Here is a 23,913-nt window from a genome sequence, read left to right on the forward strand (position 1 = left end):
AAAATGTAACACCAAAATAAGGCGTCAAATAAAGAATATGAAAATAGGATTTTTGTGTTATGTCACTGCCCTTTTTTAAAAGCCCTGTATGAATATGATTAAGTACAGTGAGGAATGGTTTTGCTGTTTTTGTTTTTTTCCGGGTTCTTATTGTTTCAGAGACAGATGTATTACTAACAGCTCCATTTGATTAAATGCCAGTCTCAAGTACTCGGAGCCACAGCTGAAACCAGTTGAATTTGCATAACACTGTTGTTTAATTTTCATACGCATAATTAGCCATATATTTAACACTTCCACTGGCACGCGGATTCAAATCAGTCTGCAGCTCGAGCTTGAGCGCACCTGGACTCACTGCTGCTCTTCTGCTCCACTGCCTACCCCTGCGCCCACGGGCACGCGCAGCTTCCAGCGCTTATTGATAACTGACCGCTGTTCGCGCTGGGCATTATCCTGCTCCTTATAAACCCACGCGCATATACAGCACGCGAAATAAAACTATTGATTAATGTGTCGAGTTAGAACTGATTGTGTCGTTACTTGGGTTACTGACGACGTCGGTGCACATCTGTGGTGTTTAGGTCGGACGTGACGGCTGAAAGAATTGGCATGAGCTCCAGTCTATTTTTAGCTATGCGTTGAGCGGGGCCGTGACCTCAGAACAACAGAGAACTGACCAGATACGAAAAGTGCAGGAGCAAAAGGCAATTCCATGTTTCCTGAGCACATGTAAAACACGTGTGAATGGAGAAAACATCTTATGTATTTTATGCCCGTGTCAATATTTCTGTAGTAAATCGCGGTGCTTTTCCCTTTAAAAAGCTAACGATCTTTGTGTGAAATTCAGAATTTAAATAAAATTTAAAAGAATGGAATAAACCCAGAAGATGAAGCCACAATTCTTTATAATTCTGAAAAAAACTGACATTAATCTTCCCAACAAAGAGTAGTTAAATCACAACGAAGAATTAACTGCAAGCAACGTATATCGTTACAAATGTCTACATTTAATTTACGTTGTGGTCCCCCCAGTGGCTAATTAAGTTCTAATACAGCGCTCCAACCCACGGTCTACTCCGTGTAAAACGCATCGCAGCGTTAATGGAATAGCTGCAGTTTAAGCGGGCTGCCTGGATTCTGTAATGCGCCAGGCTTCTGCTCTCAGAGGAGCTCTTCATGTGGGGAACTTGCAGGAGGTCTTGGTTTGATGGAAAACACCAGAGGGTCAGCGTCATTGAGGAGGCACCGAGATCTCAGAGCTACACACTCAGAGTTCTGACAACGGCTTTGCTCTGGAAATGTTATTGACGATTTATCGGGAATTTTGCCTCATAGCGGACAGTTCGAGGGGTCAGACTAAAAGTAAAGCTACACGGCATCGTCCTGAGGGTAAATAGCCTTCTCCTGCACCTCCCCTGGAGCTTTCAGATTGTGATGGAGCAGGTGAGAAAGTAAATCGGCTCCTACCATTGCCCGCAGAATCTCGGTGAAGGCGCATCCTTCCATCTCCACACCTTCCCTTTTTTAGTCCTCTCTCTCTCTCCACAGAAGCGCAGTAGAGCTCTCAGTCAGTGCTCCGTCTCCTCAGCCCTCCACACCGCGCCGAGCTCAGAGAAATTCCCTTACACTCAAAGTTCATTAAGCAAAAGACACTCCACTCACGCACCGCACGCAGAGGCGCAGGACGCGCAAAGGCGCAGCTCAGGGTCCGAGTTCCAAACGCGGCGCAGCAGAGCTCTGCACTGGCTCTCCCAACCAGCCGCTTCTCCATCATATCCCCCCAAACTCGCCGCCAAAATGGTCCCATTTAAAGCAATTTGTATTTGAAATTACATTCACAAACTACCTGACAAAGATCTCTTATCAATAGCGAAAATAATAACAGTATTACAACCAACAATTATCATCATTGAGGGCTGAGGGAAGATTTTACATGCGCTACTTCGCGGCTGAGACTGATAACTGTGATTATTGCGGCCGATTATGGTATCCACCGCTGAAATGGATGTGCACCCTGCATATGCACCATATTTTTATTATGGATGACAGATGTGGTCAGAGGACACTTTCGCAAAACAAAAGCGGGGAGACAAACAGTCACCAGTGTCTGTTATTGTATTTTCTGAATAAAATAATGTACGCGTTCTTCGCATTTGTATATGTTTAAGATGGAAATACGTTTATAAAAGTAATGGTTCCGTTCTATCCAGACCCCAAAAAGATAAACACATATTAGAGTCCTTTAAAAAAAATACTACAGCGAACCTTAAATAACCAAACTACAATCAATTCCAGTGAGCTCCTGTGTTTTCCCCTGTTGTGTAAAAGTGTCCTCTGATCACCCTGGTCGACGTCACGACTCAAAAATGTCCCCATTTACAAAAATATTTTCCATCACAACCATTTACCAAGAAGAAACCCACTCATGCATTTATAGAGTTTTGACTGGTTCAATACAGAAGTAATGGATTTAACAAAATCCCCAGAAAAATCAGATTTTAGAGCATTTCTAATAAATAAAAAGGAAAATGTAAATATATTACAACAATATAAAATAACAGACTTCACCAGAAACAAATTTGTTTTGGTATTAATTCCACAGAACGTTTTCCAAAATCTATTTTGAATAAACTTTCTGTGTTTGTTGGGTAAAATTAATCATGTTTTAAAAAAAGTAAAATTACATGTACAGATTAATTACAAACTGTTAGAACTACATACCTTCAAGCAGATATCAAAATACACACACACACACACACACACACACACATATACGTACTTTATATACATATTAATGTGTGTGTAAACACTAAGAATCTAATAATATTCTGAAAATTCTGTAGATTTTTTGAGGATAGTTAATAAGGTCAACATCCGGACACCAGCAGTATCACACATTTCTGTGGAAACATAACAGTCACTGTCTCTGGGCGCTGTAAATATTAGTCTCAAAAGCATTTATACTACAGAAGAAATGACCGTGTCTCACAGCTGTAATTGTGCTAAAAAAATGAGTGTAGGGGCTTTGGAAAACAACATAAACAAGTGGGGTCCTCACATTATTTAAACACCTGCCCTGCTGTGTGTGTGTGTGTGTGTGTGTGTATGTGTGTGAGTGTGGAGGGATTCTATCTCAGAGTCAAATACTTTCTGAGCTGTGAGATGGAGAAATACCTCCCTGCCACGCCAAAGTGCATTTCAGCGACAGACACTAGAGTTATTGCCTCGTCTCCGGCTTCAAATCACCTTCAGACATCCGTCCTTTCAGCATAACTTGATTCGACTGTAAAGGGACTTCCGACTTCATGTCCAGAGTAAATTTAAGTCCGAGTCTCTGATTAGTTTCTGTTATTGGTGGCACAGGTTTCTCTGGGAGCTTTAATTGCTTCAGCATGAAGCAGACCCTCTCCTCGCTGTTAGTCTGACCCCTCAGATGTCCATGTGATAAAGTGTCCCTGAGTAATAGCCCATAGAGCAAGTCCAAATCCAGACAAATATTCAAAAGCCTTTGCGGACTGCTGTGAAAATCCAAAATAAGTATTAAGCTGAAAATCAATTAAGATGATGAGTTCGAACCACGCAGATCAGTCGAACACACCTCAAAGCAAAACACTGCTGGAGAATTCAGTTTTGCTTTTGATTTTTTGGAATAGAGCAGAAAATCAGATGAAGAACACCATGGTCATTACTGTCCTTTTTCTGACACTGAACCAGACACGATACACTGGGCAGAAAGGCACAGGTCACTCAGGGCCAGGTCGGTTAATATTCAAGTGCTGGGAAATTATTCAAAAGCTTTGCTGATGGAGGTCATAATATGACCTTTTTAAAAACTAAAAATGTTTCTTGTCAGAAAACCAGCAAGAGCTTTATTCAAAGCTAAAGAGTGAGACATTTCAGGACTCAGAAGGATACACTACTGATGTGGATCTAGTTTAGGGCTAGAATGAATGAGGCTGCTCAACCGACCTAGAGGATAACGAGGACATTTGATTTGGCCTGTCCGAAAGTGATGCTAATCCCACCCTAGAGGACTTCTATTACTTATTTTTTATTTTGCCTTTAATTAAAAAAAAATTGAGACATATATCAAAGTAATGTCTAACGATATAAAAAAAATGTATTTTAAGAACATGGACCTGAAACCATCTTTATTTGTGTTTTGTAGTGTGAAATACATTTTAGACAGCCCTTACCCAGCCCAGATTCATATTTGACCATTAAATTGATTTTGCAGTTGATTGTTAGACAATTACATGGTTATTAATCATTTACAAACATGCACTATTATTATAAACAAGGCCCTATTATTATAAACATGCAGCTCATAAGCAGAGCCACTTGTGAAAACAAATGAAAGAAATTTGTAATAAAATAGATTTTCACCAGTTATACAATACACACCATTTCAAGGTAAATACTAGACATTTCTAGTGTCTGTAAAACCTGCTCATAAGTGATATGTTCTCCAAACGTGCGTCTCTAGATCTCTGGACGATCTATATGAGCAATAACCACTTTCCAAAATTCTCAGCTCATAATTATTCTTGTAATACATTTCTTTAGAAAGCTAAAGCAAGCCCATGATGTTAATATAACGCTACCTTAGATTTGGAAGAGATGCTCTTCCACTACACCAGGTCTCTCTCTGAATCTGCAGCACTCCTGTATTTCATGTGTTGGGAAAACAGAAAATCATGGGAACACTGCTTTCCATACAGTAGAACTGAAGTCACTCATCACATTCTACTTGATGCTGAGCACATGAACTGTCTCCTATGATTTATGACGAGCACTTACAAAATCAGGCATGATCTCATTACCATTTTAGTGAAAGTAAACACATGTGCTACATACACACACACACACACACACTCACACACACCTACAATCTTCAAAGTTTCCCAGGATGACACACTCTCACTGGACATACACACTGGGGGAATGACAGTGGAAAGAAAATAAAATAATAAATGCTCTCAAATAGATTGTACTCCTTCACATATTTGGATTGAACAAATTGTCCTTAAGTGCAGCAGTTTAAAAAAGCATTAACTCCACATTAACATAAACAGCTCAGATGAGTGAATAACAGCCTTGCTCTCCGTTTGGACATGTGGCTCTATGTTTACCCAGAGATTTGCAATTACACTTTATTTACAAAGTGGCTACGCATATTCGCTAATATGAATCCGGCCCTGATTCTGTGGCAAGGAGCACACCTTCCTCAAAAAAAAAAAAGTAACAAATGTAATCAGACGCAATGATCCAGATTCAGTGCAATCAATCAGCCATGAGGACAGTAAAGGTGCTTTACTGGACAAGGCTTTACTGGATCTCTATTGGATGGTTTAAGCAGGGCGTACCTTCAATTTGCCGCTCCAGTGATCTCTAATAAACACAGAGAGAGAACAAGTGGAGGGGTGCTCCTTCACACAACAATAACTGAGAGAAGGAGAAAGAAAATGTGCAGAGAAACACGCCTGTGTCAATCAATATAGAATGATTACGTATTGTGTTAAATGTACGTAGCAAGGATGTGAAAGCAGCTTATTAAATGCCATTGAAGTTATTCACATTGACAGAAATGCAAACTTGAAAAGTGCAACAATGAGCTAAATCACGATGCTTTGATGAAGAACTACTTCCTGCTAAATATTAGAACTAAAAAGTAAATGAACCGACTGTTTTTAGCATTCATTTCTGTGAAGTTAAACTACGTTGTTGGTTGATTATTTAACTGCCATCTGTATTCATTCATATGCCTTTGCATTATTCATCTAACAGGCCGTTTAGCTCATGAACAGAGCTGTTAGTGATCACGGATTCAGTGAGAATAATAGATGTTTAATTAAAGGTACGGCTTTGTTAATGTCTGCAAAATAGATTTGTATGCTTGATTTTACATACATGCATCCACGAACCCATTTATTGTTATGATTTATCTAGAGGAGACCTGCAGGAGAAGAGAGTGTGAGTGTCTAATAGTTAAAAGGCATAGTCTCTAAAAGTAGCTAAATATATATATATAATTAAAAAACATATCAACTCATAACAAAAGATGTATTACACATGAGGCCCAGTGTGATAAATGACCCAACAGTGCTTTGGGAAACAATTTTAAAAAATTCTGTGGGATCAAAAGGTCCACTGATGTCAAAACAGAGTTCTGTGTATTCTATCATATGACAACATTAGATTAGAAAATAACAGCTCAAAAACCAAAGCTTTCAAATAAGAATGTGCTAAATCACGGTGAGTGTTTACACTACTGCAGGGGACCTGTACTCCATACATATTGGAGATGTATTAATTTCTGTCTCTGATGGGCTCTGGTTTGCTCACTGTCTGCTGGCCTCTCTTCTCCTGCTGCACACACTCAGGCCACAATGGGAGAGAGTTAAAGGGGAGCTCTACCTCATGGCTCCTCTGGGAGAGCAGACAGGAATAATTGTCTCCAGGCCCAGCCAGTGGTTCACACCTGCAAACAGAAACAGAAACACATTCACACTCACACAAACACAAAGCCAACACTGACATCTCCCAGTGCCAGCCCAGCCCTCTGCCCCCACTGCGCTTCCATCAGTGAGCACTAGTACAAATACTGGCTCCATTTTAGATATTTAATAGGACTGATATTTGGAATTCCAGAAAGCTTTACATGCGTTTATAACAGTGTCGAGAATAAAGACATCTGATGTATAATGCAATTTCTATTAAAGATATGTGTAATACAGCTCTGACATTAATTGCATTTGTAAGGCTCACTCAACAAAGACTAATTAAAGTGGTATTTTTGCAAAAAAAAAAAAAACATTTTTCAATGAAAGCTGAATAAGAGAAGTGTCTGAGATTCCGTCTGTAGCTATTTTTATTTTACTGAAAAATTACAGGCTGAAACTATGCAGCTGATGAAGGCACATTAGTAAAAACAGATGTTTTGGATTATTATCTCGAATACCGGATGTTCCTCTATTTTACCACTTACTACATTTACTACGTTTATGATTTATGTAATTTATGACTTACTAAAACCATTGTTAAAAAAAAGCATAAAACATGATGATCTAAACTGCTAGCTTCCTCATTTCTTCATCATTTTTGCCTCTACAACAAGTTCCTGACCAAATGACCCCCTCCCAAAACTCACGTCTTCCCCCTGCCCGTCCCAAACCACGAGACAGGGTGGAAAATAGGAGCATGGCTTGGTTCCACGATTATGGAAAGGAAGAGTGATGGTGTAGTGATGGTTTAGTGATGGTTTCTATGGGTGATTGAGTTAAAATGAGGGGTGACAGGGGTGCTCTGAATCTTCTCCTATAGCTCTAATCTACACCTATCACTCACACTGCTGAACCCTGGAGGAGAACCCAGCACAGAGCAAGCAGACTACCCCAGCACTACACACACACACACACACACACACACTGCATAAACACACCTCACACATGCCTGTGACAGCCCAGCAGCCTTCACCATTATCACAGCAGCAGGGGTCAGAGAAACCTGCCCAGCCTCCTACCTGCCCCAAAATTGCCCTCCAAAATGACCAATTACCTGAGTTAGGTGCTAGTGGCAGCAAATAAATAAATAAAAAAAAAATAAATAAAAAAATACTATCCCAATAGACGGTGGTTACTTAATGCATCAACAACGGAGAAATAAAATGGCTGTAAAATTGTCACTTGTCATATTTTCCTTTGTTGTGTCCACAGTTTAAGGGGTCGAGACAGGCAGTCATCAAATCTTCAAACTAGCCAGTAAATTAAAATCCATGAAAATCATTCCTCAGCAAAAACAAAACCATTTGCTGTGGCATGCAGTGGAGCTGCGGCCTGGGCCTTGATTTTAAGCAGCTGGGACTGAGGCGAGGGGAAAAAAAAAACACCCCACCAAACCAAAACAAAGCACACTCCGTAATGCACATGGATAAACTATTTACTTTGTCTGTAGTCTGATGCATATTAAAACAATGTTTGATTGCAGCCAAGAAGAAGCATCTCTCTCTCTCTCTCTTTGTCCAGTTAATGGTCCTGTAAATGAGGGAACATGCAAATTTTCCAATTAAATGATTCACTGAGAGAAGGAGGATGCGGCGGGGCCTTTTTAAGGTTTGGTTAAAAAAAAAAAGAAAAAAAAAAAAGAAAAAAAAGAGTTAAAGCCTTGAACAAAGACAGAAAAAGGTCAGTCCTCAGCGACACCTGAATGCTCTCCCTCTTTTCTCTTCCCCTTGATCCCTTGAGCCAGCCTGTCATTAGTCTTAATGATGGAAAATTGTCATGTTGATGTCTCTCTCTCCTTTACTGGCCCTCTCTCTCTCTCTCTCTCCCTCTCTCTCTCTTATGCTCTCTTTCTCTCTTCTCCCTCCCTCCCTCCCTCTCGCTCCCTCTTTTGTATAAGTAGTAGGTGGAAGCTCCATTTATTACAAAGTTCTTTTTGCCTAAAAGCCAGGGGGACAGTGCATTTGTGGCATGAGGGAGAAAAAGGCACTGGATGCTCTTTCCATCACTGGGATAATTATCCCCACTGTGACCTTAATGATCCGGCCTGCTCGCCCCGCACCTCCTGCACGCGCCCAGCCTCTCTTTCTCTCTCTCTCTCTGTCTCTTTCTCTCTCTCTCTCTCTCTCCAGCTTCTCTCCTCTCCTCCTCTTCTCACGACGCCCTGTGTCAGGGAATATGAAAACCCCTATAATGAAACCATTTTGGCTGATGGAAAAAAGGGCTACTAGAGCTGCACTTGCTACAAAGACGGCTCAATTATATGAGTAATTGTGATAATTTTCCTTCCATTCACAGCCCTTTCTGAAAGGGAAGGAAAAGGGGGGAAAAACAGAGAGATGCTGAAAGGGAAATTACACGGACAATGTGGAGTGTGAAAAATGTTACACACACACGCTCATACAACAACAGAAGAGGGGGGAAAAATGATGGCAAGAAAAGTGTAAGACTATAAATAAATATGTTAATGTAGGTGGGCCATCCGCATGTACGGCCCATGGCTTGCAAAGCAAAGCGAGGAGCAGATAAACACACACAGAGGCAGATAGATAGATGAGATAGATGACCAGAGCCCAAATAACAGTATGATAAAAGTAAATGTGCAGCTGTCTGAAAATTAAACCTCTTTCTCCTTTCCTATTGACAAAGCTGAGCTCCTGCAAAAGCGCCCCAGTGGTTAGAGATCATTTGGAGCCCTGTGACAGGAAAAAGGATAATTACCTCTCCAAGAGAGGCAGGCGGACTGACGCGCCCTTAAGACGCTGCCGTGAATGCAGGGGCTTGATAGAAGGCAGGAGGAATAATTTTGTGCTTTGCTTTTTCCCTTTCTTCTGCAGAACATGTTTTGTTGGGCAGAAGACAAGGCGGAGAGTGCCTGCGAGTGCATTAAACCCTAGGTGTTCGCAAATATACGGTTCCACTGTCTATCAAACGCTACCTAGATGAAAAAAAAAAATCTTAAATGCATTAAAATGCCTCTTCCATTCTCCTGGCAGACAGCAATGCCAGTGAGATATGCATTAGGGCCTCTGTTTCGCAGCAGGAGTTGGATTAAACATTTCCTCACAACGCCCAAGAATACACTGAATTCCTCTCGGTAAAAAGGGCCCCAGCCTATAATTTTAATCTCTCACTCTGAAAAAGAAGACATTCATACATATTCATAATCACTTAGGCCCATTTTCAGCATCTTATATTTTACATTTCCCTTTTGCGCATTTAACATGACATCAGATAGCGCATATACATCCAAATATTTGCACTGCAAAGAAACTCATGCTCATAGTTAATGAATTTAGCTAATGGTCTGCTAAGTTCACGTTTTTCAGCTCGCAGTGTATTCGTGAATTCCTAGGCCTGCTACGAAAAGGCTACCGAGAAATCTCTTCTGGAATGGTACATAACCACATGCACTGAAAGTGTCATACGTCTGTGGCATCACTAATCTGAATAAATGCATTTTAATGAGATGAGCCAATGTTCCTGCTAAATCAGTGAATGAAATACATTCATGGCACTGTATATTGTTGTTAACTATTCTGAATGTCCACTAATAAAAGATTGAACGTCTCCAAACAGTTTAACCATCTTTGCACCTGGACAGCCATCATTGATAGTAAACCAAGGGTCGTTTCAAATGTCTCAAACAGTCCATCTCTTTTCCACTCTTTTCCTCCCTCCTCTCATTCTTTTTTCCTCCGTCCTTAAACTGTTCCCACATGTATGAGGTCTGACCTCCCGCCCCCTCCCCCCCAGAGCGAGGGTTGCCGCAATCTGGGTAAACCTCTCCAAGCCGAGACAGCCATATCACAGCCTGCCAGCTCAAATACTCAGATCGGACTCAGATGATGGCTCGCTGTCGGCCACCGTGTCATCAGCCTCGTCCACGGAGACACATCTCTTCTGCCCCATTGGGCAGATGCCCCAAGGGCCCCTAACTGGGCGTGACAGGGTACCCTGTCCCAAGGAACGAGGGGGCATGAAACCAGGTCCTCAATAGCAGGAGTCCACCTGTGCCTCATGCCTCCAGAAACACAGACCTGCTGCGATTTCCCAAAACAAGCCTGAAACCAAAATGCCTGTCTGGTTGTAGGGTCATCTAATGGCAGCGGAGCTAGAGATGTGCCAGGAGAGCTGTAACACCAGAGCCTGAGAAAGAGCGCAGGCAGAAATCAGAGACAAACCTCAGACAAAAATCAGTCACTAACTAACAGCCATCAGTGGATAGGCTGACACTGATGATAACTCTCTGCACGGTTGCCAGGTCTGACTGACGGTTTCCAGCCCAATCATAGCCTCAATCCCACCCAATCCACTGAGAGCCAGCCCAAATTGTTCTCACTAAAAAATCCAAATGCACAGAAATTCAGATTCCTAGAGATTATATAACAGTCACAGCTCCCAGGACTCACCATAGCGAGCAGGGGGAGTAACTGATAATGACCAAACCTAATCCTCAAAATCCCATAAAACACATGACAGTAGCCCATGAGAAACAAAGCCATACTTTGACATCATCGCTTATATTATGTTCCATGTGGGTAAAAGACTCCAATTTTATCAGCCCACACAAGCTCTTTTTACTGTACCGCACATCATAAAAAAAACAACCCCTTCTGGGTGGGAGACATCCTAATCTGGGTGAATGATCAAGAACGGAAACAATGCTTGGGGACAACAACCATTTGTAGTTACTACAAATACTTTGTGAGAACATGATTGAATCTGCAAGTTCCTGCACGAATGTATACTCCAATACGGCTCTTGATTTTATTGTAATAAGTGGGTGCAATAAATAAGAAAATCACAGCAGAATTCTAAAATTTGGGGTTTCTTAGATCCATATGTTGTCTTCCTTTATAAACCAAGTCTTATTTGGATTAAAATCATACAACGTAAAAACCAAAAATGTGAATACCAATATTAAGATTATTCAAGCATTCTATATACAATATTTCCTGTGGCGTTGTTTCCTTTACACTAACTATATTTGCAGCCCATGAATGGGTTAATTTGTTGATGCTATTAAGGTTAGCGCATGTCGGTGATGTCTCATGGGTTACTATCATGTGCTTTATTGGGCTTGGGATTCCACAAGCTAATGTAACAAACAAAGATGCCAGCTCAGCAAAGCAACACTCAGCAGCTATGGGTCATTCCCATTCAGCACAGATATGTGAATTGAACTTTTTAGACTCACTATTGTAGCATAAAACAAGGCTAAATCTAACACAGCCTTTTAAACATGTGAATGTTTGGGATACACACTGAATGGCACTTCAATTTGTGTAATAATATAATACATAGGTACAACATGACCTCTTAACAAGTGGTTTATGCTGGATTTAGCATGAGTTTAATGGATTTAACTGTAGTGTACCAGTCACGCACTTCATAAGAGGGCTTACGAATGCAATTAGAAATGGAGTCTGAACAAGTCTTGGCACTGCCATGCCAGTGAGTGATGACAGTGTATTCATTTAATAAACTCTATCTTTATTATTTCATTATAACTAGAAATTTGTATGAATTATTCAGCAACACTGCTACATTTTATTTGATAACTATGCGTTTCTCTGTAATTACTATTAATTATACAATATACATTCAGTAACCAATATTCATTGCTCAGTCTTAAACTAAAAATAACTCCTGAATTACAATAATTACTCAGTAATTTGTCATTTTCCAAACACTATCAATTATTCAATAATAACTCTGAACGACTCAGTAACTACCAGGGGTTATTCATTAACTACCATCAATTATTCAGTAAATGCTATGAATGTCTCAGTAACTATTACAAATAATTCAGTAACTACTATGTAACCAATGTGCACGTTATGCAGCTATAAGAGCGAGGAACTGAAGTGCTGGTATACCTTCAAGCTTTTCATGGCAGAGGCTAAAGTAAGGCAAGATTTATCTGGCCAGAAGAATGTCTTTACTCTTTGTGTAACATCCAGACACTGCTCCAGATAAAAGAGACAAGGCTGGACTGCAGGGAAGAGCGTGAATATCAGAAGGCCGTGATGGTGATCTCCAGTGGCCTCAGCATTGCTATAAAGCAGCATCCTCAGCCACAGTCAGGGGTTAAAGGGTTCCTAATGTGTCTGTGAGGCAGCAGGCTGTCAGCGGCTTTAATAAATATAGGGAGCAGTGTGAGAGAAAAGTGGAGCTGTCTGTGTAGAGTGACAGAGGCGAGGCCAGCAGTGCCGATGGCTCTTCTCTAATGACAGAGCAGGGTAATGACACAGCCCTGCTCCAGAGCAGCAGGAACAGGAAGATCAATCTGTAGCCAGAGACGGAGGGATGGAGGAGGAGGAGGAGAAGGAGGAGAGGAAAGAGGGAGGGAGAGAAGGAAGAAAAAAAGACAGACATGGGAACGTGATTTTCTATTACACTCTCCCTCCATGGCTCCCTTGGCTCTTTCTCCCGCCTCTCCCACTCTTTCTCGGGCTGCGTTGCAGCTGGCCCATGCAGCATTTGAACAGCTTTACATTAAAAACACAGCCGATCAATAGCCATTACAACTCCATGCTAGCATGACACATTGTGGTCTCTGCTGCCATCTCCCTCTCTGTAGACTGCTCTCTCCACACAGCATTGATCTCCCAGAGCAATATTCCAGCTCGCCGCCTGATCCAAGTGCGCCCGGGGTTCACTGGGAATTGAAAAGCGGTGGAGGGAGGGAAAGAAGGAAAGAGGTGAAATAAAAACGAGGCAGAGGGAGTTACTAACCAGCTGCTAGAGCACAAGTAAACAGTGTATCCCTGTAGCTCACATTCCTCTTTCTCAATCTACTGTTTTTCCTGAGCTACTGGCCATGCACAAAAAAACAGCCAGCCCATCAAAGCACATCAAAAAGCCCGCCCTGCACTTCATCCAGCATTTCCATATACATGGAGCCTGTGGGCTTATTTACACAGGTCTGTCTGAGGGAGAAATAGTCACATTGAGATCAGAATCGATAACATCTCGCTCCCGAAGAGGACCACTGCAAATCCAGAGCCGTAAAAAACAAAAACATTGGTAGCAATTAAAATGAAAAAAAAAAGAGGGAGTTTCTTAAAATGGCCAGCCAAAGATAAACACGCAGGAAAAAAGGCAGACAACATTAAATTAGCAGCAATTTAGTCTAATTTCTCTTTAATTGTCCTTCGGGACAAGGGTTAATCTGTAGATCTCTTCATTTACCAGAAGCAAACCAGTAAAATAAGGAGAACTGATGCAAACGGGAATAAAAAAAAAACTTTTCTCACGTGCATCAACAAAGAGTTGAATATTACTGAACTTCACGAATTCATTTGATATACTGCAAACTGATGTTAAACCTTATCAGCAAACGTTCTAAAGTAAATAATAAACACTTAAACTGTAGCCTACGCTTACTGCCATCAGGTGTTTTTTTCTAAAACCTGGTAGACATAGCTCATCCCATAATACACACAGCGTGTGCAAACTGTTGTTCTACTATGCTTTCTCCAGTCCACAAAAAAATATTAGATTTTTTTTACAAAGAAATTTTACAATGAAGGAACCAATAGAAATGCTCCAAAAAACTTGTAATTAAATTTTTTTATTCTATTGAAAATGAAGAAAGATTTTTCAGTCTACTGTAAATTTACTATTATTTAAATACATATGTTTCTTTGGAAAGTGACGGTATTCACAATACAATTATAGTTTTATGGATAGTTTCAGCAAGTGTATCCACTTCTTACATGTTGTCTTTTTAACATTACCTAAATCTGGTGTTATGACGAAAATTCAGTTTGACTGATGTAAAAGTGCAACAAAATCTTATCTGAATGTTCAGATAGAGCCTGAAGAGCACTTATAAAACTGGCACAAATCTGATATGAACACCTCTGTGGATTCTACAGATTTAATTTTGTTGGTTATTTTTTATTTTTATTTTTTGGTTCTTTACACTACCAAAAAAAAAAAAGATCAACTTGGGGCCCACAATGTGACAGAAGCTTAATTGTGCATTTTATTAATGGGTAAATTAATGTAAATTTTACTAATTACTCACCAGATAATAGGCTGTCTACACCACAGACAAGGTGAGAAATATGACTGTGCAAAAAGAACACATGTTTTTAATACACATTTAAGTCTGTGTAGAAACACTGATTTCTGTTATTGTGTGTTTCTGCTGTCTCACTTTCTCAACCCATATAAATCTATGCCCTGGTTTGTGTAATTTGTCCCTCACAATTGTGAGGCAGAGCATCAATGCGCTTTTCAGGCTATTACAATCTTTACATAAGTCTTCTCTCTCATCTGTACTCAGGGATCTGTGCTCAGCTCAATTCAGTCGGCAGTGTTTGTGTCCTGAACTCTTCTGCGCTGAGCTTTATCTCAGGCCGGAGCCAGGTCCCAGCCTCGCTGCTCACAGTGCTCTCCTAACTGCTTTGACTGCTCTGAAAGAGGCGTTAATCGGGCAGAGGGGGGATTCCCACAGCCAGACCTGCGGGCAGCAGAAGCTCTGAATACCTGTCAGGTGTAAGGTGACATCCTGACATTGTTCCACGAGGGCCAGATTGATTGTGGAAAGCCGAGGCGACTCAGAAGGGGCTGATGGGTAATGTGCCTGATTGCCTGAACACAGAACAATGCTGTCCGTTTTATCTGTTGTCATGCCAACATGAGGAGAGACAGAGAGAGAAATAATAAAGGAGACAGTGTGGAATAAATCCAAAGTCCATCTTGAAACTCTAGCGCTCTCTCCGCTAATCTTCACAGAGATTTAAGTGTAAAGCTCAGGAAAAAGTGTCACAGTCATAATTCAGGCAGAAGGTTGAGTGTAAAGTCTATTAACCAGGGGTTCCATTAACAGCAGGACTGTTGGTGGTGTTATGTGTCCTAACTCTATATGTGAGAAATGTACCAATGACATTGAGATGCTAATGGCCTTTCGGACAATTATCCTCACATTTGAGCAAATGGACTCGGCCATGCATGCCTGATCTCTCCTCTACGTCGCTGTCTTGCAGAATATGCTCGCCTGACTTTTATCGATGTAAAGAGCCCCCATGAATACAAAACTAACTGGTATTTGAAATGGATTTTTGTGACGGTGGATCATTACTTAGAACTGTCAATTCAGGATGTAAGTAGTCCACACAGGCCCTTGAATAGCACTGTTTAACATATTATTTTATGATTCTTTTATTAATTCTTATCTGTTACAATGGACATAATCTATGTGCAATTTAGAAAAAGGGATTGTCTAAATATTTGAAAAGGAAGATTAAACTGAGACTATATATTATTTCACTTACCTATTTGCTATTAACGTTTGTTTTTTCTATTTATTTATTTCTAGAATTACACAACTCTATATGGTACATCTTTACACCTGTGAAACACCTATAAAAACAAGAATGGAAAACATTTCACTTCAAAAACTACAGCAGTTGGTCTCTTCAGTTCCAAAATGTTAACAGAGTGTTAAAAGAAGAGGTGATGGAGCACAATAGTAAACTTGTCCCAGTCCCACATTTTCAAATGTTGAAATATTGTCTTTATACAGTTTTCAAATAAATAAAAGTTTAAATGATTTTTAACATTATTGCATTTTGATATTATTTATATCTTGCACTGCATCCAAACTTTTTTATTTTTTTGAAATGGGGTTTGTAAGACTGAACCGATAAAGAGCAGAAACAAGCCATTTCTCATGATTTTCTGGATTCTGCCTCTGTGGCACCAAAATGTGATTCCAGTCTTCTGTATAAATTGTGTGTGTGTGTGTGTGTGTGTCTCTGTCGCCATCCACATGAACACAATGCTTGTCGTCACATAGTCTGGGCCTGTAATGTGCTGAGAGAGGATAGAAAAGGAGATTGTACATGAAGATGAGACCAGGTCTGCACTCACAATGCCCTCATTTAGTGAGCTGAGACTTCCAGGCTCAGAGGCCGCAGGCTCCTCTGTCTTACAGTTTACCCCAGGAAGAAGCTTCTGCCCTGGGGACACACACTACCATGTCCACACATTAATCACATGCTCAAATGCACACTGTAGACACAACAGCAGATATATATATAAGAGACACAAATCTGTGAAAGAACGTTAGTCAAGCTAACCCTGGACTTGCCCATCCATCTGCTATTTGTACACTTTTGCATGTACATACCCATACAATGAATGAGAAAACAGAAATGTTCCAGAATAATATGGAATAAAATTATAATATAACAATAACATTAACATATACTAGAGCTAACTACGTGCTTGCCGTAAACAGGTTTGGCTGTAAAGTTGCCATTTCTGAAATGACATGTAATGTAATGTACCTTCTTTTAATTTCATGCAGGTCTTAGTCTTGAGGTTGATGATTTTCCATGAGAGTGGAATAGAGGTGTTGAGGAGCTCCTGTTAGCATATGGATAGGATGCAGCAGAGCTCTTGCTGACAGGCCATGATGTGTGGACAGATGATATCCACCCACTACTACAGTATAGCACACACACAGAATACTGAACAGGCTGGCACTATTCAGCTTCTGCAATCAGCTTTCACGCAAAGTGGGAAAAAAATAATTAAAAGGAAAAAAAATAATCATGCAAATGTCAAAAACAGCTACTAAATTTATAAAACAGAAAACATACCCTTGCCAGGTTGGACTAGTGTAACAAAATAAGCTTGTTATTTTAGGTGAACTTCAGACCTATTATGGAACATGCAATAATCAAAATGGATTTAACATATATGCCTGGCTGTCGATGTTCAATAGCCCTATTCACTTACAAAATGCATCCACTGTATGCTGTATTTATTTATGATACATTTTCATTCATTCATTGTCTGTAACCACTTATCCAGTTCAGGGTCGCGGTGGGTCCAGAGCCTACCAGGAATCACTGGGCGCAAAGCGGGAATACACCCTAGAGGGGGCGCCAGTCCTTCACAGGGCAACACACACTCACACTCACACCTACGGACACTTTTGAGTCACCAGTCGACCTACCAACGTGTGTTTTTGGACTGGGAGAAAATCGGAGCACCAGGAGGAAACCCATGTTGACACAGAGAAAACACACTGTTGATGTATATATTCTGAATTCACACTTTGTCAACATTATCATTCTTTTCCCCTTCTTTAACATAACTGCAAAGAAAACAATGACTCCATCTTTAACCTTTTTGTCAGAGGAAAAGAAAAACAATCTGGGGTAATGTATCTATATCTAGATTTTTAACTATTAATGCAATTAGCAATTAATTCATCATCTCAAAAATATCATGTATATGCGAATAGCTGTCAATTAAATATGTCTGACAAATATTAGACACACTCAGGTGTTGTTAATAAGCTGTTTATAAATAATGGAAAAAGCATCTCTTTTTAACTTTGAAGTAATGTAACAATTAATGATAGTGTAAAAGAAAAGAAAAATAAACAATATGATTAATGTGTAGATTAACTTCATCTATTTTCTGGTCACGTAAATGGTAAAATATCTTAATGTGGAAATCTGATTTTTTACGTTAACAGGGTGTAAATAAATACAGTTTATTTTTAAGCCAAATAATCAATTGTATACAGCTCAAAAAGCCTAGTAACTCAATGTAAAGCTGCAGTGACACTGAACCCAAGGAACATCAGCCAACCAAACAATCCAAAAACCCATCAAAAGTTGACTTGTAAAAGAGGAAAATTAATTTCTGGTAATAAGCAATTGTGCATATCCTTGAGGTCATCTAGGTAAATACAACCACCAACCTGCTGCTCCTGTGACATAATACCTCAAAAATCAAACCAGCAAACAGCAAAAAGTTAGACAATGTAAGTATGTAGTGTAAGCAGATAGTATTAGCTGAATGTTTGTGTTCCCTCCAAAAGTGCACAATATTAAGCCTGCCCATAGCTGCCAGAAAGTGCTCCACCCAGTCAAATCCATGAGCAAGGAAAGTTTGTTTGACCACTGCTTAAAAAAGGGATCTCTGGAGCTTTAATTGTTTAGTTAGCTCATTCTATTAAATCACTTGTATATAAATACCACTGAGAAAACTACTGTTCACCTCAAGACTGATTTAGGCTTCTTATTACATTTTCCATTTCATTGCAGTTTCATAGAATGTTCCAGAATTTTGCAGTATATATTTTATTTATATAAAATACTCATCCATAGGACCAAGTTTTCATTTTGGCCAGAGACTGTCCCTTAAACTAGATATGCTTTCTTAACACCACACACACACACACTAGTTAAAGCAGCACGCCAAGTCCCTGCATTCCTGTGGCAATAATCAGTGTGAGGATGTGGATAGTGTGTGTATGTGCATGTGTGTATGACAGAGGTTTGGGGGGGCTCTGTGTGATCTCACAGTCCAATCAGGTCCTGAGTGGAGCCCTGAGGGTTCAGACTGCTGTAACAGCACTGAAAGACACACACAGTGTGTCAGATTTAACTCTTTACTGTTCACATCCTCACTACAAAGAACTGCTGCACACAACGGATCAAGATGGGAATGTACACACTCTTGCACAGTTCTCCACAGCAGGGGTCCTCAATACACTCATCCCGGCATATTCTCACAGAGCCTTCAGAACATTCTCTAACAGTGATCACATATTCACACAGTCTCTAAGCAGATACACCATTCCTCTCTCCCTCTCTTACTCACACACTCAAACACACACACGCACACACACAGGTAACAGCAGGATCTCTCACTCCACACCAGCTCCACAGCCTCGCACTCATACAGAGAGGAAGTCTCTCTCTGAATACATTCACACAACTGGCCCAGAGGGATGCCACTTCTCAGAGCTCTAGTGGTCTTTACTCCCACCAGGCAGCCTAAAGAATCGATGATGAGAGGTGCTTTCAGGTCAGGAACACATATTTCCTCTCCAGTTGTCCAGCAAATCAGTTCAGCACAGGGCCTTTCATGTCTTCTCTGATTAGCCGCTTACATAGATCATCCACTAATTACCAGCCTAACCTGCACTAAGGTGTGCACCCCTCTCCACCTTCCCCCCAGTGTGTTCACATGCACGTGTCTTTGTCATGCTTCAGGTCTGTAAAGTGCAGCTATAAAATTTCCTCTGACCTCCTTCACCAGTGCCCCCTCAATAAATTAATCAATCAGCTCACTCCTCTAAAAAAGTCACATACAGCCAATTTATCAATATCCTTCCGTCCACATACAACTCTTTCCCTCTCTACTGAGACACACACACACACACACACACACACACACACACACACACACATACACACACACACACAGTTGATGGAGAGAAGGAACCTCTTCCACTCAGGTAGGCCACAGCCTTGATTACACAGCTGTCGCTACAGTACATACAAAGACTAGCACCCTCCATATATTCTCCCCCAAAACACTGCTCATGAGAGCTGGCTCAAATGCTCTGCTAAGCACCAAACTTTACAGTGGGAGAGAGGAAGAGAGAGAGAGAGGGGGGGGGCAGAGAGAGAGGTAGAAAGAGAGGAGAGAAAGAGAGAGAGAGAGAGAGAGAGAGAGAGGAGGGAGAGAGAGAGATAGAGAGAGAGAGGGGGGGGCAGAGAGAGAGGGAGAGAGAAAGGAGAGAAAGAGAGAGAGAGAGAGAGGGAGAGAGAGAGAGAGAGAGAGAGAGACAGAGAGAGAGAGAGAGAGAGAGACAGAGAGAGAGAGAGAGAGAGAGAGAGAGAGAGATTTTCATTTTTAAAGCAGCGCTTATTTTTCAATAAATGGGGAGGAGGGTGGTGGTGGTGGGGGGGGGGGGGGCTCCTTCCCTTGTCCCAAAGATATATAGAGCAGTTTCTGTAGTGCTAAGCCCTAGAGCAGCAATGACAGAGGCTCCATCTATTGAAGCTGTAATTCTAAGATAAAAATATTAAGCAGTGTTCTTTTGAAGTGTATTTAAATTATGTTTGTGTGTGTTTACAGTACATTACAGGCTACAATTTAAACAATGCTGTTGACTAGTGCATATTACCTCTTTAAATAAACTCTACCAAAAAACAGAAGAGGGAAAAAAAGAGGAACGGCATGATTGTGCAGATATTGGTGCTACGAGTAAACATGAGTCAGTGTGTTTGTACTAACACAGGATGTTGCTGTGACTCATGGGCAAGGGACGAATTCCAAGTTTAGCATTAATGATTCCCATGTTTAACGTCTAGTTTTCCATTCTGGAAGTCGAGGATACTTGATTGTGTTTTCATAGTTTTATAAAGGAAGAATATTACAAAGTACAACACACACTGAAGTCCATACTAATGCTAACACTGGAGAGTGGTACATGGGAGTATTGGAACCATCTGCAAATTTGATCTGGGAACCGGACAGAGAAAACCTAAGCAGTGTTGTTCTGTTTCTTCCAATGCTGCTGCTATGACTCCAGAATTATCAGCATCTTCACAGGCCATTTCATAACAGAGTGTACTAGTGAATGGGGGGGGGGGGTAGAAAGAGAGAATGTCCTGTGTAGATCTTTAGAGAGTGAGTGAGTGAGTGTCTTACTTACCCATGGGAACAGTGCTGGAGAAGAACATGGGAATAAGACAGAGGAACTCAGCACTGCTGCCACAATTCCAGAATAAGCATCATCTTCACAGGCCATTTCATAAGGCTACATCATTAATCACACGCAACCTCTTGTCTCTACCTCCGAACTCACCCATGCCCGTACACCAGCTCTAGCCAGCCAAAAGTACTCAGAGTACGTCAAAGTTTGCAAATAGACATCAATTACCTTCCTTCTGCATGGAAAACTAAAAACAAATACAAGACTCTAGTCTTTCTTTACAAATGGTAAGAGTGAGAGGACATTATTTTTAGATTAGGATGGTCTGCGTAATGGATTATACAAGAGCATTTCTTAATTTCTTTAAAGGGAAAGGGGAAAAATCTGAAAGCTTAACATCGCCTTCTTGTTGAACTGCAGAGAAGAAATGAGATCAAATGATTCAAATAAACCACTATAAAACATAAACCATAATTCTGTATGTAAAGCAACAACTCCCAAATGCCAAAGAACACGCGGCTTCACAATAAACAGAGAAAAGAGGAAACCATGGTCAAGCGAGATGCAGCAAAGCACTTCAGCTGAAGATAAAAGGTTCAGGTCAGCTTAGGATGCTTCTGTAGTGCATGGAGAGTGAGGGTTTTATGTTGGCCCTTTGTACACTAAGAGCATGGTTCCTTCTTCCACACAGTAATGGGAGAGGCAGTATTGACCTTTGCTGACTGAGACCAAAGTCTTAGAAAACACAGTCACTCTTCGCACAGTTCAATAATATTCCTGCCGTGCACGGTCCAATCTGGTGCCCCATGTGAGGATGCCCACTCTTGTTCGGCTAAAGACAAAAACAAGTCATCGACTGAGTTACGGGAGGGATTAGGAACAGCCCAAACTGTTCAGCTGCACAAGACAAGGGAACAAGAAGAGCTTTGAGGAGTTTTGATGAGACCTGGTGCAGTCTGCAGCTTTCAGGGGTTAACCTCCCCTTCAGCCAAGCAAAATACTCCAAGAAGCATGCAATTACAGCCTCAGTCAAAGGGCATGCGCAATTTCCAAACCTATTTACACAGTGGTGAAGGGCCTCCCTTTACCTCCCACTCTCTCGCTGTCTGCCAGGAATACAGAGCATTGAGATAGCATGATTAAGGTAGTTTCCATTAGATAAAGACACAGGCTCAGCAAAATTCACATGAAGCATCTTGAAGAGTTAGATAGAGGTTGGTTTTTTTTGGCGAGTTAAGGTCATGTGGGTTTTTTAGGGTTAGAAAATGAACAATAACGCTTATGCAGTCGTCAGAATTACACGTGAGATTTTCTCTCAATCCGTTTGAAGCTTTAATCTCGAATGGTTTCAACAGACATTCAGCAGATTAGACATTGAGCAGACTAAGCCTGCCTACAGGGTCAGACCTGTTGAAGTATGGAAGTATGTGCCACAGTTTGCCTTTTCCAGCCCTGTGAATGAGAAAAGCTGAAAAAAAAATAATAATAATAAATAAATTAAGAAAAAAACAACAATTCCTGTTCGAGAGAAACCAAGCCCAAACCCTAAATCAGAAAAGCCATCTGAAGAAGAATGCTGCTATTTTCAAAAGCCCATGTGTGATGGTTAACAGAGAAACAATCCCTAAATACTGCACACAGCTTGGCTTGGAGGCTTTAGCTCCACCCTGAGCTGGGACAGGTCTCTCCTGGGAGTGGCGTGTGGTGGTGGGGGAGCCTCACAGCTGTTGACCAGCACCAGGGTCCAGAGGCCCTCTGTGCTTCCTCCTCTCACTGAGACGACAGAGGCTGGCCAGGGGGCACAAAGCTCTAATAATAACAACATTCAGCATGCAGAAACCAGGTCAGTCCTGCCCTACCCTGACCTCCCATCACTGCGCTGATGTCTGGACAAGAGCCAGCACACAGTGCGAGTGTGTGTGTGAAGGGGAAAAAAGAGTGAGAAGGAGGGAGGTGGAGAGAGAGAGAAAGAGAGAGAGAGAATAAACTACTTCCACTCAGAGTCGGCCGCAGGGTACCGGAACACAGGGGCTCAGATCACTTCCTCCTCTGTGCTGTGTCCTTCCTGTTTTAAGCCGACCTACACCACACTCAACAACAACTCGACAAATTCTGCAAACCAGGTTTTACGGGCAAATGTGCCAGTGACTCACAAACAATTCCACTGACCTTTCCAGTAACTCTGTGGTTTAAGGGGCTGTCAGGTTGAAATTTCCTGATGCAATAATTGTAGGTTTTCCTGCGTAAACAGACTATGATACGTGTGAGCCGACAACAAAATATGGCAAGTCTCTGAACAAATATGGTTTAGCTGCACTAAGGCAGGGGATCAGAGTGTGAATGGGTGGCCTAATGTTGTAAGCTGACTTGGCTGTTGCTAGGATACCTCATTCCCACATAGACTTCTTCTCTTGCAGATTGGGTTTGTACTCATCTGGTCATTGGGATTTTATTATTATTATTATTTAGTTTTTAGTATTATTTAGTTTTCAGCTAAAAAATATTTGATTTTCTTTCATGTAAATTAACCCTGCTGTTCTTGCTCTCTGTAGAAAGGAGATTAATAATAATGCAAAGTTTATGTCACAGGCTTCAAAGATGCACTGAAACTTAAGATGCTTAAATTTAAAGCAAAGGAAAAACATATAATTGAAAATTAGTATTAAATATGCTTTTTTCTGTGGCTACATTTTATTACAGTGTTCAATGTGTTTTCTTGGATTTCCTCCCAAAGTAAAAAAAACACATGCCTATAGGTCGATTGGCTGTACAAAACTGTCCACAGGTGTGAGGGGCAGACTGGTGCCCTCTCCAGGGTGTATTTCTGCCTTGAGCTCAATGAATCCAGGAGGCTCCACTCCACTATGACTCTGAACAGGATGAAGCTGTTACAGAAAATGATTCAATGAAATAATAATGCTCTGT

The 23,913-nt window shown here is 41.0% G+C and overlaps 1 long non-coding RNA gene across 2 annotated transcripts in view; it reads left to right on the forward strand.

Moving 5' to 3' along the window:
• LOC136710355 (uncharacterized) overlaps positions 1–16,002 on the forward strand; it is a 29,345-nt gene extending 13,343 nt beyond the window's left edge. Inside the window, exons 2-3 of one of the 2 annotated variants that reach the window (XR_010804612.1) lie at positions 14,800–15,618; positions 15,835–16,002. This is a non-coding gene — a long non-coding RNA (uncharacterized lncRNA). Of the gene's footprint in view, positions 1–14,799 lie in introns of both variants that reach the window. The other variant, XR_010804613.1, reaches the window with a different exon arrangement.
• Positions 16,003–23,913: the final 7,911 nt, after the last annotated feature.

The sequence above is a fragment of the Hoplias malabaricus genome, chromosome 12 (assembly GCF_029633855.1).
Source record: "Hoplias malabaricus isolate fHopMal1 chromosome 12, fHopMal1.hap1, whole genome shotgun sequence".
NCBI lineage: Eukaryota > Metazoa > Chordata > Actinopteri > Characiformes > Erythrinidae > Hoplias > Hoplias malabaricus.